The 15663-nt window shown below is 35.6% G+C and overlaps 1 protein-coding gene across 4 annotated transcripts in view; it reads left to right on the forward strand.

Moving 5' to 3' along the window:
- Positions 1 to 7482: 7482 nt before the first annotated feature.
- LOC125653456 (probable cationic amino acid transporter) overlaps positions 7483 to 15663 on the forward strand; it is a 30052-nt gene continuing 21871 nt past the window's right edge. For 2 of the 4 annotated variants that reach the window (XM_056150584.1, XM_048882937.2), the window contains exon 1: positions 10694 to 11360. The gene's annotated coding sequence lies outside the window, so the exon portion shown is untranslated. Of the gene's footprint in view, positions 7724 to 10693; positions 11361 to 15663 lie in introns of those variants that run through there. The other 2 variants (XM_048882945.2, XM_048882954.2) reach the window with 2 other exon arrangements.

Consider the following 15663-nt stretch of genomic DNA (forward strand, 5'->3'; position numbering starts at 1 on the left):
TGGCATGAAACAGCTATATTTTTTTTAAAACGGTGCAATCAATATCAATGCTGAATGCTCATATATATCGCATGCATTCATTATGTATGTTGAATCCTTTTATGATTAATGAGGTTTACTGTTTCCCGGCGCAACGTCCAGGTTTATATGAATATCTTTATTTACCTTGTCATCGGCGTTTGATGAATCGAATTCTACTTTAACATCATTAATACTTGCAATTTTGTCATTTTATTTGAATTAATAGTAAGAAATGGATGTTATCCTTTACCATTTCTTTGATATCAATAAAGGTTATGATATTTTCCCCATATATATTTCTATTTCTATTTAATGAATGATCGCCTTCAACGTGTTGAAGATATCATATCCCTTAATTATGAAGGGGTAGCGATTGCTACATGTAGATGAAAAAATGATTTGAGGGTTAAAACTATTTACAATGTTTCCTCCTTCGACAGACTGCCAATTAGAATATAGTTTAACATGTATCATATGACCTTAGAAAACATGAATTCAAAGCACGTGTTCATGGATTTCCCTTACGTCACTACAAAATTAGAATGACTGATCGGATGAACAAATCAGTTCGTGACTATAGGAATATTACATAGAGTTTTTTGAAATGTCAAGAAGAATCGCAGATCAGACAATGCTAGATATGAGTCATTTGGTGTGAGAACTTGTCTCTGAAGACCACCCTTGAATCTGGTAAAAATCCGTTCCGGAATTGAAGAGATAAGCAACCATGAATTTTAATTCGCATTGTTTGGCAATATTAGTAGTAAAGAATACCCAGTATGGCTTCATCAGCACAGTTAATCTGTTGTTGGTTTTTCTTCTGTGAATAATTCATCATTCTGCCAGCTGGGATAGAAATCCGTGTTAGTTAATGTGGATCTGCTACAAGATGACATACGCCAGCGTAGGACTGTCCCCCAAGTCTGTAATGTAATATATATAACACAGACCAATACCAGAGTACTGGGATTGTAATTGTAAAACCAAAATACTTACAACGTTTCAGCGACAAGTTAGATGAGTTTGAAGACTGGTTGAAAAGAAGAGAAGGGAAAGCGCTTCAAATCGGAGATGTTACATTTCCCAAGAGGGACATCTTGACACGGAATTGATAAAATGTAACAGAAAGCACTACCCCTAAGGTCCCTTATTCAATTACGTAATACAGCCTCGCTGATATCTCTCTTCATTAGTGTCGATCGTGTACCAGAGTATTTATTTTCCGACCTAAAAACTAAATATCTAATTATTAAGATGAATGGGAGGTATTGGAATATAAACTTGGGATGAAATTGGTTTAGATAGGATCTTGTTATGTGCAAACTAATTCGATCCATTAACTTAATTCTCCTTGCTTGGCGTATCATATTCAAGTTAATTAAAGGTTTATTTATTCAACCAAAGACTTTGTTATTTAACTGAAATTGCCTTTCTTTATAAATCATTGTCTTGCATACCAACAAGAAATGTACTCCAGATATTTCAGAAATGTTAGGCGCAAACATAATCTTACAGACTTTCTACTATATTTAAGATTTAATTCGGAAGTAGAGGGGACCGGATGTTGACCTGAATGTCGACCAGTTTAAGGTTGATTTATAATACATACTACAGCCTCCTTAACATCCCCGTGTATAATATGAGTGTGGGAATGTAGAGACATAAGACTTTCCGAAGAACACCCATTCCACACCCGAAATGGATGAATATGTATACATGTATAAGGAATGAAGCTATATTTGATCAATTATATGACCTAGTTAAGGTGTTTTTCCTTTTTATGAAATGCGAAGCGGTTCATAGAAACGCACGAAATATTGTAAATGAGGTCATACAGTGTAGATTGGTCAAATATTAGAAATTAATCTACTTTGATGAATGTTCATTAGTCAATCAAATTGCGTGTTACAGCTGAAATTAAAGTATTTGGGAAATGAAATGAAAGATGCTTGATATACTAATCGATATTATGAAGATCTAAAATTCATGCCCGGTGTGTCCTTTTGATATAACCAAATAAAACGAGGACATCTCTGCTTGTTTTGTAGGGGAAATTCTTTTAAAATTCAGATTTAGTAAAAGTAGAAGAATGGAGAAGTATAAACATCCCCAACAGCAGTTGGACACACTCTAACAAGCTCAGATTCTCTATCATTACCCTCTCTAACAAGCTCAGATTCCCTATCATTACCCACTGTAACAAGCTAAGATTTAATATTATTACCCTCTTTAACAAACTAAGATTCCCAATCATTACCCACTCTAGCAAGCTAAGATTCCCAATTATTATCCTCTCTAACAAGCTAAGATTCCCAATTATTACCCTCCCTAACCAGCTAAAATTCCCTATCATTACCCACTGTAACAAGTCAATATTCCCACTCATTACCCTCTCAAACAAGCTAAGATTCCCAATTATTACCCTCCCTAACCAGCTAAAATTCCCTATCATTACCCACTGTAACAAGTCAAAATTCCCACTCATTACCCTCCCAAACAAGCTAAGATTATCTATCATTACCCTCTCTAACAAGCTCAGATTCCCTATCATTACCCACTCTAGCAAGCTAAGATTCCCTATCAGTACCCACACTAACAAGTCAAGATTCCCACTCATTACCCACTCTAGCAAGCTAAGATTCCCAATCATTACCCACTCTAACAAGCTAAGATTATCTATCATTACCCTCTCTAACAAGCTCAGATTCCCAATCATTACCCACTCTAACAAGCTCAGATTCCCTATCATTACCCACTCTAGCAAGCTAAGATTCCTTATCATTACCCACTCTAACAAGCTACGATTCCCTATCATTACCCACTCTAACAAACTAAGAATCCCAATCATCACCCTCCCTAACAAGATAAAATTCCCTATCATTATCCAATGTAACAAGTCAAAATTCCCAATCATTACCCACTCTAAAAAGGTAAGATTCCCTATCAGTACCCTCTCTAACAAGCTAAGAATCCCAATCATTACCCACTCTAACAAGCTAAGATTCTCTATCATTACCCTCTCTAACAAGCTAAGATTCCCTATCATTACCCACTGTAACAAGCCAAGATTCCCTATCATTACCCTCTCTAACAAGTCAAGATTCCCTATCAGTACCCACTCTTAACAAGCTAATATTCCCTATCATTACCCACTCTAGCAAGCTAAGATTCCCTATCAGTACCCTCTCTAACAATCTAAGATTCACAATCATTACCCACTCTAGCAAGCTAAGATTCCCTATCATTACCCACTCTAGCAAGCTAAGATTCCCTATCAGTACCCTCTCTAACAAATCAAGATTCCCAATCATCACCCTCTCTAAGAAGCCCAGATTCCCTATCATTACCCACTCTAGCAAGCTAAGATTCCCTATCATTACCCACTCTAGCAAGCTAAGATTTCCTATCATTACCCACTCTAACAAGCTAAGATTCCCATTCATTACCCTCTCTAACAAGTCAAGATTCCCAATCATTACCCACTCTTAACAAGCTAATATTCCCTATCATTACCCACTCTAGCAAGCTAGGATTCCCTATCAGTACCCTCTCTAACAATCTAAGATTCACAATCATTACCCACTCTAGCAAGCTAAGAATCCCTATCATTACCCACTCTAGCAAGCTAAGATTCCCTATCAGTACCCTCTCTAACAAATCAAGATTCCCAATCATTACCCTCTCTAAGAAGCCCAGATTCCCTATCATTACCCACTCTAGCAAGCTAAGATTCCCTATCATTACCCACTCTAGCAAGCTAAGATTCCCTATCATTACCCACTCTAGCAAGCTAAGATTCCCATTCATTACTCACTCTTAACAAACTAAGATTCCCAATCATTACCCACTCTAAAAAGTCAAGATTTCCTATCAGTACCCTCTCTAACAAGCTCAGATTCCAAATCATTACCCACTCTAGCAAGCTAAGATTCCCTATCAGTACCCTCTCTAACAAGCTCAAATTCCCAATCATTACCCACTCTAACAAGCTAAGATTCCCAATCATTACCCTCTCTAACAAGCTCAGATTCCCAATCATTACCCACTCTAGCAAGCTAAAATTCCCAATCATTACCCTCCCTAACAAGTCAAGATTCCCAATCATTACTAACTCTTAATAAGTTAAGATTCCCAATCATTACCCACTCTAAAAAGTCAAGATTCCCTATCAGTACCCTCTCTAACAAGCTAAGAATCCCAATCATTACCCACTCTAACAAGCTAAGATTCTCTATCATTACCCTCTCTAACAAGCTCAGATTCCCAATCATTACCCACTCTAGCAAGCTAAAATTCCCAATCATTACCCTCTCTAACAAGTCAAGATTCCCAATCATTACTCACTCTTAACAAGCTAATATTCCCAATCATTACCCACTGTAACAAGCCAAGATTCCCTATCATTACCCTCTCTAACAAGTCAAGATTCCCTATCAGTACCCACTCTTAACAAGCTAATATTCCCTATCATTACCCACTCTAGCAAGCTAAGATTCCCTATCAGTACCCTCTCTAACAATCTAAGATTCACAATCATTACCCACTCTAGCAAGCTAAGATTCCCTATCATTACCCACTCTAGCAAGCTAAGATTCCCTATCAGTACCCTCTCTAACAAATCAAGATTCCCAATCATCACCCTCTCTAAGAAGCCCAGATTCCCTATCATTACCCACTCTAACAAGTCAAGATTCCCAATCATTACTCACTCTTAACAAGCTCAGATTCCCAATCATTACCCTCTCTAACAAGCTAAGATTACCTATCATTACCCTCTCTAGCAAGCCAAGATTCCCAATCATTACCCTCTCTATCAAGTCAAGATTCCCAATCATTACCCACTCTTAACAAGCTCAGATTCCCAATCATTACCCTCTCTAACAAGCTAAGATTCCCAATCATTACCCTCTTTAACAAGTCAAGATTCCCAATCATTACTCACTCTTAACAAACTAAGATTCCCAATCATTACCCTCTCTAGCAAACTAAGATTCTCTATCATTACCCACCATAGCAAGCTAATATTCCCTATCTAACCACTAATTTACACCAAATTGATACTTATTTATATACATGTAGCATACCCAGCTCCAATCGGTCAAAGGACAGAAAATGAACAATCGGTCCTGTTCCCATGTGACCTATATGTACAAGCATTGCTATCATGAATGTATAGAAAGCATTGTGTCCACAAAATGAAAATACTTACAAATACATGTATATGTACATGTATATTATTGTTAGCAGGCTAGGTGTGATAGTGTTAAAAAATAAGCAGATGCTTATTTATTTGTGAACACGCTAGAGATCATAATGTTTGACACTAAAGAGACACTGCAGCTCATTTTGCGCAAAAATCATGAAATGACAATTTTCTAGAGCTTTCTCAAATTTCGTTGCATAGTTTAATGTATGAACTTTACGAAAATAACACTTATCTAAAGTTTAAAATTCTCGTTTTAACGCCAAAATAATACTTTTTGATGATCTATACAAACAAGAGGCCCATGGGTCACATCGCTCACCTGAGTCACCTTGGCCCATATCTGAAGACTTTCCATATATATTTGCATGTAAAACCTTGGTCCCTATTATGGCCCAAACTAACCTTTGCAAACTTGAATCTACACTATGTCAGAAAGCTTTCATGTAAATGTCAACTTCTTTGGCCCAATGGTTCTTTTAAAGCTTTTTTCTATATTTGTATGTAAAACTTTGACCCCCCCCCCCACTTGTGGCCCCATCCTACCCCCCGGGACCATGATTTGAACAAACTTGAATCTGCACTATGTCAGAAAGTTTTCTTGTAAATATCAGCTTTTCTGACTCAGTGGTTATTGAGAAAAAGATTTTAACTATATATTTGTATGTAAAACTTTGATCCCCCTTGTGGCCCCATCCTACCCCCGGAGCCCATGATTTGAAGAAACTTGAATCTGCACTATGTCAGAAAGTTTTCATGTAAAAATCAGCTTTTCTGGCTCAGTGGTTCTTGAGAAGAAGATTTTTCCTATATATTTGTATGTAAAACTTTGATCCCCTATTGTGGCCCCATCCAACCCCCGGAGCCCATGATTTGAACAAACTTGAATCTGCATTATGTCAGGAAGCTTTCATGTAAATCTCAGCTTTTCTGGCTTAGTGGTTCTTGAGAAGAAGATTTTTAAAGTTTTTCCCTATATATTTGTGTGTAAAACTTTGATCCCCCCCCTTGGGGCCCCATCTTATCCCCGGGGGCCATGATTTGAACAAACTTGAATCTGCACTATGTCAGAAGGTTTTCATGTAAAAATCAGCTTTTCTGGCTTAGTGGTTCTTGAGAAGAAGATTTTAAAAGTTTTTTCCTATATATTTGTGTGTAAAACTTTGATCCCCCCCCCTTGGGGCCCCATCTTATCCCCGGGGGCCATGATTTGAACAAACTTGAATCTGCACTATGTCAGAAAGTTTTCATGTAAAAATCAGCTTTTCTGGCTTAGTGGTTCTTGAGAAGATTTTTAAAGATTTTTCCTATATATTTGTATGTAAAACTTTGATCCCCTATTGTGGCCCCATCCAACCCCAGGGGCCCATGATTTGAACAAACTTGAATCTGCATTATGTCAGGAAGCTTTCATGTAAATCTCAGCTTTTCTGGCTTAGTGGTTCTTGAGAAGAAGATTTTAAAAGTTTTTCCCTATATATTTGTGTGCAAAACTTTGATCCCCCCTTGGGGCCCCATCCTATCCCCAGGGGCCATGATTTGAACAAACTTGAATCTGCACTATGTCAGGAAGTTTTCATGTAAAAATCAGCTTTTCTGACTCAGTGGTTCTTGAGAAGAAGATTTTTAAAGATTTTTCCTATATATTTGTATGTAAAACTTTGATCCCCTATTGTGGCCCCATCCAACCCCCGCGGCCCATGATTTGAACAAACTTGAATCTGCATTATGTCAGGAAGCTTTCATGTAAATCTCAGCTTTTCTGGCTTAGTGGTTCTTGAGAAGAAGATTTTTAAAGTTTTTCCCTATATATTTGTGTGTAAAACTTTGAATCCCCCTTGGGGCCCCATCTTATCCCCGGGGGCCATGGTTTGAACAAACTTGAATCTGCAATATGTCAGGAAGCTTTCAGGTAAATTTTAGCTCTTCTGGCCCAGTGGTTCTTGAGAAGAAGATTTTTAAATGACCCCACCCTATTTTTGCATTTTTGTGATTATCTCCCCTTTGAAAGGGACATGGCCCTTCATTTGAACAAACTTGAAAGCCCTTCACCCAAGGATGCTTTTGGCCAAGTTAGGTTGAAATTGGCCCAGTGGTTCTGGAGAAGAAGTCGAAAATGTGAAAAGTTTACAGACAGACGGACAGACAGACAGACGGACGCCGGACAAAATGTGATCAGAATAGCTCACTTGAACCTTCGGTTCAGGTGAGCTAAAAACATTGAGCGTCCTCCTTTCAGTCTTCAGACGCATGCGCATAGACGGTAAACAATGCAACATGTCGTCCAGTGAGGGAAAGTGTAGTGGATAGACCCCGAATTTTGACAGATTTTACGAGAAAAGAGGTAAAAATAGAATGAGATCAAACTCATACGTACACTAGATTTCAGGTTGGTATCAGTATGACTGTTGGAAAACCAAGAGCTAGGAGAAACACACGTATGACTCACTGGCGGATCCAGGATTTAAATATGAGATTAGCGAATACATTGCTTTAAAAGTGAGTGCTATTTTTATCTGAACACATCATTTAGTTTATAAATATTGGTTAATGGCAACATCGAAGAGTTTCTGTTAAAATAATGATTTATAATTACTAACAAGCAGGGAATAATTTCACACTTGAAAGGCGAGTGTGAACCCCTTAGGGGTATTTTAATATTCTACACAACACCTTTGCTGTCATTCATCACGTGATGTAAATATGCATTTAAAAGTCCGAATCAGCACTAAGAAACCTCTGAATTCCGGGTGATCTTTAAAGCGCAGTTGAGAGCAAATAGATACATTCAAATTGTTCAAAATTGTTACATGTAGTATAGATGTGATTTTTATCATTTTATCAATACATACTTTGGGAAAAAACACACCACATGATTAAAATGTGGAAATTGAGCTGTTACAGTAGTAGTAGTGTAGTGTCTCTTTAAGGAGGTACTCTACATCGTCATAATGGCTGACTTCCTTTTAAAATATAGTGGAAAATATAGATATCAGCAATATTTATCTATTCATTTACAAAATTCTTGCCTAGCTGAGTAGCTGAGTGGGTTAGCACGTCGACTGCTGTATAAAAAGAGAAAGAAAGAAAAAGCACATCGACTGCTGAACTGTAGATCGCGTGTTCGATTCCAGCAGGGGTTTTAAATTTTTCTCTGATTGCTTTCAACTAAAACTGCATTTTTTGACTAAATAAAGTAAATTTGAAAGTTTTCAATTTCAAAATATTATTGTACATATCCTCCACTTTTCATCCATATCAAATTTCTCTGGTGTAGCATTCCTCCTTAAATAAATCAATGTGCTTATAAATTATATGCCCTTGTTCACACCAAGAATTTAATTCGCATTACTAGTAATCGTAAGTTCTTAATGCGTTGTGAAGGGGCATGGACACGATTTGAGCTGAAAATTTTCAAAGTTCATTTTCCCATTTTTATTGTCTAGAATGCTTAACTAAGACATTTCTAATGGTCAGCGAATGTCAGTTGTTGAAGTACATGGTGGAAACATAGCTCACAATTCTTTGTCATGTAAACAAGGCTCGTGCGACGTTTTTTGTTTATATACATGTAGGTTAAATATACTTGTAAACGTTCGTGTAAAGCAGATTTTTCAAATTTACAAGTTAATTCTGAACACAATTAAATAGTTTCTAGTGTTTAGCACATCTCATTTTATTTTAAACATGCTATTTTCTATCAAGCAATTTATATGTAAACAAAAACATGGCACGAGCCTTGTTTACATTGCAAAGAATTGTGAGAGCTGTATCTCACTTGTAACTCAAAAACTGAAATCCAAATATTAGTTGACCATTAAAAATACTTTAGTTAAGCATCGTAAACAATAAAAATGGAAAAATAAAATTTGAAAAAATTTCAGCTCAAATTCTGTCCATGCCCCTTTATATCTGAACCGCGTTCACATGGAGGTTTTGATGCACATTAGTTGAATTCGCATTGTCGCCGTGTAAACGCTGATTAATTCGGATAATTTCATGCACACTACTTTTCTTCGCATTCAATTCAATGCGCATCCGTGTGAACATGGCATTGATCAGGTTATGGGTGGTAGCATTAAACAATTAGTCGATGTATATACATGTACATGTACATTCAGTTCATAAATTGGACACAAATTTGTGTTCTGGGGAATGTGTTTTATTTTATCATTAGGACATCCATATAAGTGGAGAGGGGCTTATCAGGGTTTCCATTTTACTCAGAATGTAATGTTTTATGCGAGTATTTATGAATTTTCATTCCTTTGAATTCGCCAAAGAAGTCTTGCAAAAAAAAAAAAAAAAAAAAAAATCACACGGTGACAGATACTCGACAAACCCAGTACTTGGTTTGCTATTTTTTTGGCTGGTATGATAAACCCCAGCTGATTTCTTCAGACATTCCCTCATTATTGTCTCATTATATAAGCTTTAGTGTCTCCTGTCGTCTGCTACCCTCATTTGTGTGCTATTCGTTTCAAAAATTTCCATACTTTGTGTATTTACATGTATCCACTTGCTAAACCCCTTCTTTATTGTCTATATTACATCTATACATACATGTGCTAATAAAGAATAGACTTTGAGTAATGTTTCGTTGATGTAAAAACTTTAAGAAGCGTGCTGTTATATCAAAATTTGCAATTCTTCCTTAATATTAACCATGTATATGACGTCATAAATTTATTTACTGACTGCTAATTTCACTATTTGTATTTTTGTAGTGTTAACGTTCCATCTCTTGATACGGAATATGACGATCTTAAGCTTGTAAAATAGTTTCATGTTGCAAATTTTGATTTAAACGATATTTTATTCAACACTGTATGGGATTGGGCAGTAGGATGAACCTATGTTAGCCCTCTCTCTGCAAGTTTTCTTAAACATTCTAGTTGTGTTTCTATATTGAAGATGCTCCCTTAATGATTTTCATAGTAAGGAGGTAGTCTACATTCATAATGGCTGACTTCCTCTCAAAACATGAATGAAAATATAAATTTCAGCAATATTTGTATATTCCTTTTAAATTTGATTGCCTAGCTGGTTAACTCAGGCAGTTAATGTGTCGACTGCTGCTTCGTAGATCACGGGTTCGATTCCAGCAGTGCATGCAGTGGTTTTCTAAAAAAAAAAATTCAGATTACTTTTACTAAAACTACAGTTTTTGACTAAATTCAAACTAACGTAAATCACTTATCATTAAAACCATTTTATGAAACAGAGACGACCTGTTTCGACTCATTAAGCGAATCCGTTGCACCTCTCGTGAATCATTTGTCCCTCTTTAATTATTCAGTTGCTATATGGTTATGTTGCTTGCAATTGTCTACCAGTCTTTATGGTGGACAGCGTAATTAGTCTACGATATTCAATATTAAAAGTGTCTTTGAACTTTAATATACGGCTGATGGTTTTAGTTTATTTAGAAACATCTTCCATAGCCTGAAAACGCCTTTACAGTATCGATAAATTTTAAATATTTATTTCAAATTAGAATCGAAGGCTAATAAAATTCTATGCCGACAACAGTTTCAAACAGTATGAACATCATGTATCCGAGATAGATCAAAGATTCCTCCTAATGATTTCTCCCACCCATAACGGCACTGAAATCATCACATTCAATATTGAAATTCATAAGGTGTGCATTATTTCATAAACGTATCTCATCATCACGCACGAAATAAACATCCGGGGAATATTGACGATGTTAACAACCGGATGCCGATAAAATGATACAAAACAGTGAGCACATGCATGTTTCATGAAAGTTGATTACTGTTCTCGGAAGCGAGACATTGACTTCCCCGGACTCGCCGGCTAATAAAGTCCACAAAGAAGGACTTCTATTTGTATTCAGCGAGAGTTAAAACGCATTTCCCATCGGAGACCGTGAGCCGATACCACGCTCCAAGACTACGGCTCTTTAAAACTACCATTCACGTCAAACCAACGGTGGGCTTGGGACCTTTGTCCGTCTGAGTCTTAGAGATCTCCGGTCTTTACAGATTAACTGCATCCATTATGCATTGAAGTATATTTATTGATTGTGCAAGCGGTTGCTCACTTGTTCACTTCGCATCAGAACTCTCACCGCATTGTCAAAACGAGGATGGAGTTTTCTAAGTGACCGGTAAGTACCACCTGCTAGGCTGGAGTTTCACAGGTATTGTCAAACCAGTCAAGATTTAGTAACTTGGTATGCAATATCACACCTTTCTGTATTTATCTAAATTCGTGGCTTATTTCTTAACAGTGGTGATCACTGTTTATAATGGGAATTAAAAGTCAAAGATGACAACTTTTATCATTACATTTTATTTTGATTTTTAGAAAAACGTAATTTGGGTGAACTCTGCAATAGTCGTTTTTAAGAAGAAAATATATCGTAACATAAATTGCAAACATTTTATGAAAGTAAATATCATGGGATTCCAGATAATCTTCTATATGATAGTTTAATCGGTTGGAGACAATAATAATAACGACTATTATTAGCAATAGACAACGACTCGTGTTGGCAATCATCTGAAGAGGAAATTGTAACTTCTTCTCAAGACACTTTACGTCAGACACTGATAATGCGTTAAATTGACCATTCCTAATTAAATAACGTGGCAGCAAAAGATTAATCCCGTCATCTACATTAAGTCTAATACCGTGAATGCCAATAGTCATTCACATCTAATTTACACATCAGCTAGTGCGTCGTCTTAAATCTTATTGAACATAAGCATAATGTACATTATCTGCCTTCTATTAAGGATTAATAAGCTTTGTTATAGCGTTATCACAAATATTCCACCATGCGCAATCATCAAACATATTCCACAATGCGCAATCACTTTTTTCGGCGACTATATTTTGGGAGAAAGAAAACAAAAAAAATCCCCATTCATCGTTTTATTGATTTTGATAATATTAAAAAAAAGTGTAGATCCTGAAATAAAAAAAAGAAGAAGAGAAATGCGGCTACACAATATTGTCCCATTGACAAAGAAACTAATACTGGATAACGATAGCAAAATCTAATTTAGATACTGATACAAATTAAAATGACTATGAAAAAAAAAAACCCATTTCTATGTATGTTTCAACATTTCAGATTTCCAGGAAAAACGTGATGGCGACATTTTTTGGGCATTCTATTCCCCCCAAAGATGTTTAAAAATGTATTAACATTTTAACCAAAATTAAAGCTTTTAAAATATTGTTCCGCCATAAAAAGTTCTCTGAAGTGTCATATTCTGTTTGCAATTCTGAGACTTTACACATAAGGTGGTTTAAATAACAGGATGGGTCAATATTAGTGAAAAAGACATTTGATAGTTTGATTATCTCTCAGTATCATCAATTATTTAAACATATAGTGTTTGTGGTGTGTATTATTTTGCGTTTTAAAATCAATTTCTGTTCAATCCAACTATTGTTTCGCATTTAGGAATTCAATGAGCACGTCGATATTTACGGATGTGAAATGTATTTGTACTCGATAACCCTTTTTTTAATTGTTGATCCATTTTCAAAGATAGTAAAGGTTTTTTTTTTTAAATTCTAATTTTCAAATATGATAAAGGTTTTTAATTCCAATTTTCAAACATAATAAAGGTTTTAAGTTTGCAAAAATGTTATTCTCATATTACAGGCAGTTGAGATGTGTTGTCTTTTAGTCGTTTGTGTATCATCCTTATTCATCGACCATCCAGTCAAAAAATCACCAGGCAATTCTGCAAGTCAAAATGCATCAACTTTAAATCTTTTTTCAAATATTATCTAATGGAATAATAAACAGGACTACAAAAGATGGCGTTGTAAATAAAAACTTCGCCAAGTTTGTCACTGAATGGGTCATATACCACATAAATATTGAACATGGCACTCAAAACAAATATAAATTATTCATTTGTTTAAGTAAGCACCTCTGGATCCGCATCGACCGCTCATTTAAATAGATGTTGATTTTTTTTTTCGAAAAAAGGATATTTATATGTATTTACATTTCTTATGTTTCTGCCTTTGATATCTTTACAAACTGTAGTGATGGCCATTTCTCCATGTACGCGCTGCAGCTGTGAACTATGCTCGCATAAATGTTGATAAATATAGTCCGTCTATTCTAACGGCTAAAATGTTGACACATATGAAAATAGATTGTAAATATAAGAAATAAACTTCATTTTTGAAAATACATGGGGGTATGAACTACACCGCATCACGCCGGTATAAGTAAGTAAGTAAGTAATTTTATTTATTATAGTGGCATGTGTACATATATTCATACATCCAATTTCATCACAATATACAAATCAATAAACACCCGGCCCGTCGGGCCTATATGCCACTTTAAACGTTGATATAATAATATATAATGCAAATAATTGCGCATAATAACATTTTCTATAATTATATATACATACATGTGTATATTTTTCATGAAGCGCCATTGCGTTAGCGCATCATGGAAAGTATAGGGCGTGGTAGTTCATACCCTCATGTATTACTTAAACATCTAAAGCTTCTGAAGATTTGAATTGAAAGTGCTAAAGCTTTGCTAAACGTCTTTGTGTTTCTTTTTTAAAAATCTTTTTATCTATACTTTTACCGATCATCGGGAAAGGTAATTATTATCTATCTATATTTATATAAACGATGTTTCTGACACCAACTTTGAAGATGAGAAAGAGCATTTCGGTTTTGTCAAAAAAGACTGAAGTTTGAATTTCAGGAATTTTAAATTATTCCCATTTTATTCAAATATTCAAGGTGAGCTTTTAATATGTACTTAAAATGTGAAGAAAATTGATAAAATACTGTGAAAAAAATCGCATACAAAATTTTTCTTTAGGAATTATCTATTAGAAACAATAGAATTCTCTAAAGACTTTGTTGGAGATGTGTATACATGTGTACGTTTATTTAACTCGCAGTTTAATCATTGTCATCCTTTGCCAATCAATGTAACAATATTTCGTCATGGTGTCTCATGATTTTGTTTTTTTAAATGCATTTTAATCGTAAAAATGAGCTATTTCATGAGAGAGAGAGAGAGAGAGAGAGAGAGAGAGAGAGAGAGAGAGAGAGAGAGAGAGAGAGAGAGAGAGAAAGAGAGTTCTGGAAATTAAAGTTCCCGTTCAAGTCCGCTTGTCTAATAAAATTACGGGTTCACGGATGACTCTTGATTAACTCTCTACTAGAATGGACGGGACAAATAATTGACGAACATGGCAAACATCCGCTCCTAATCAGACCAGAATGTGTGGAAAACTGATTTAACAACACACACTACATTAAATAGCTAGATATTCATCATATAGAAGATTGTTTTCAAACAGATATCATGCAGGAATCTGGTTAATTGTTTTCTATATGATATATGGTATTTTGCGATTATCAGACGTCGAATAACTGGGAACAACAAGTTACTTTGAAATACATATTTTGAAAGATCCTTTATTTTCAATACTTTTTATTGGTTGAAAGAAGACATGTGATTCCCTCTGTCTAACACTACTAATTTAAAAAAAATCATTTTATACATGTTACATAATGTACATGTATATGAGAGAAAAAAACTTGTTTGATTTTAATTATGAGTATCTAAACGAAATTAATCATCAAATAAAAACTTTGTCTCTCTCTCCGTCTTTGATGTGTTATCATTGAGTGCTACTCTCTCTCTCCGATGATTTGTTGCCCCATGAGTGCTCCTTCTCTCTGATATGATGTCAATGAGTGGCTCTCTTTCTGTCTCTATCTCTCTCCCTCATCGTCGGAAACCCACGGTTGGTCGCTCTCCTTTTACCTCCCGTGGGGCACAACGCCAGTATTTTTGCTGGAAGGTGCATCTCGGCTTCTATATGCGATTGGTCTCTTTACCATTGCTTATTGTGATATTCAACCAATGAGAAATCCCCTTATTTCCAGTCCTCGGAATCATAGAAAAACATGCTTTCGAAGCGAAGATTTTGACTACATTAAGTTGGACAAGTTACAAAACTTTCAACGAGATGCTTTATCTGTGTTATTGGAGCGGAGGGTGTATTTGTATCTATAAAGACAGGGGAGGGAAAAGTGTTACCAAGCGTTTACTACTGCGTACGAGTCTATGTACAGGTCTACATGTTCAGCTCTCATAGTCTCGCCACTTTTATCCATCATACGGGAGCAATGTGGTTTTTTTTAACGGACTTGGTATTTCATCGGTTTATATACAGGTATGTTAAACTTGCTGGTGTATTAAGTTACTGTCGTAATGTGTTCCAGTTGTGTTGTCGGCACAATTTAAACCAGTAATTATGACATTCTTTACATTGTGCAAACACATTTAATGTCTCACCTACGCTAATTACAAAATGATATTCGAACGGGATTGTAAAACTATATTTTAATTCAAATTTGCATCTAATGTTTAAATTGTATCATGCATGACTGATTTT

This window comes from Ostrea edulis, chromosome 1 (genome assembly GCF_947568905.1).
Source record: "Ostrea edulis chromosome 1, xbOstEdul1.1, whole genome shotgun sequence".
Classification (NCBI taxonomy): Eukaryota; Metazoa; Mollusca; class Bivalvia; order Ostreida; family Ostreidae; genus Ostrea; species Ostrea edulis.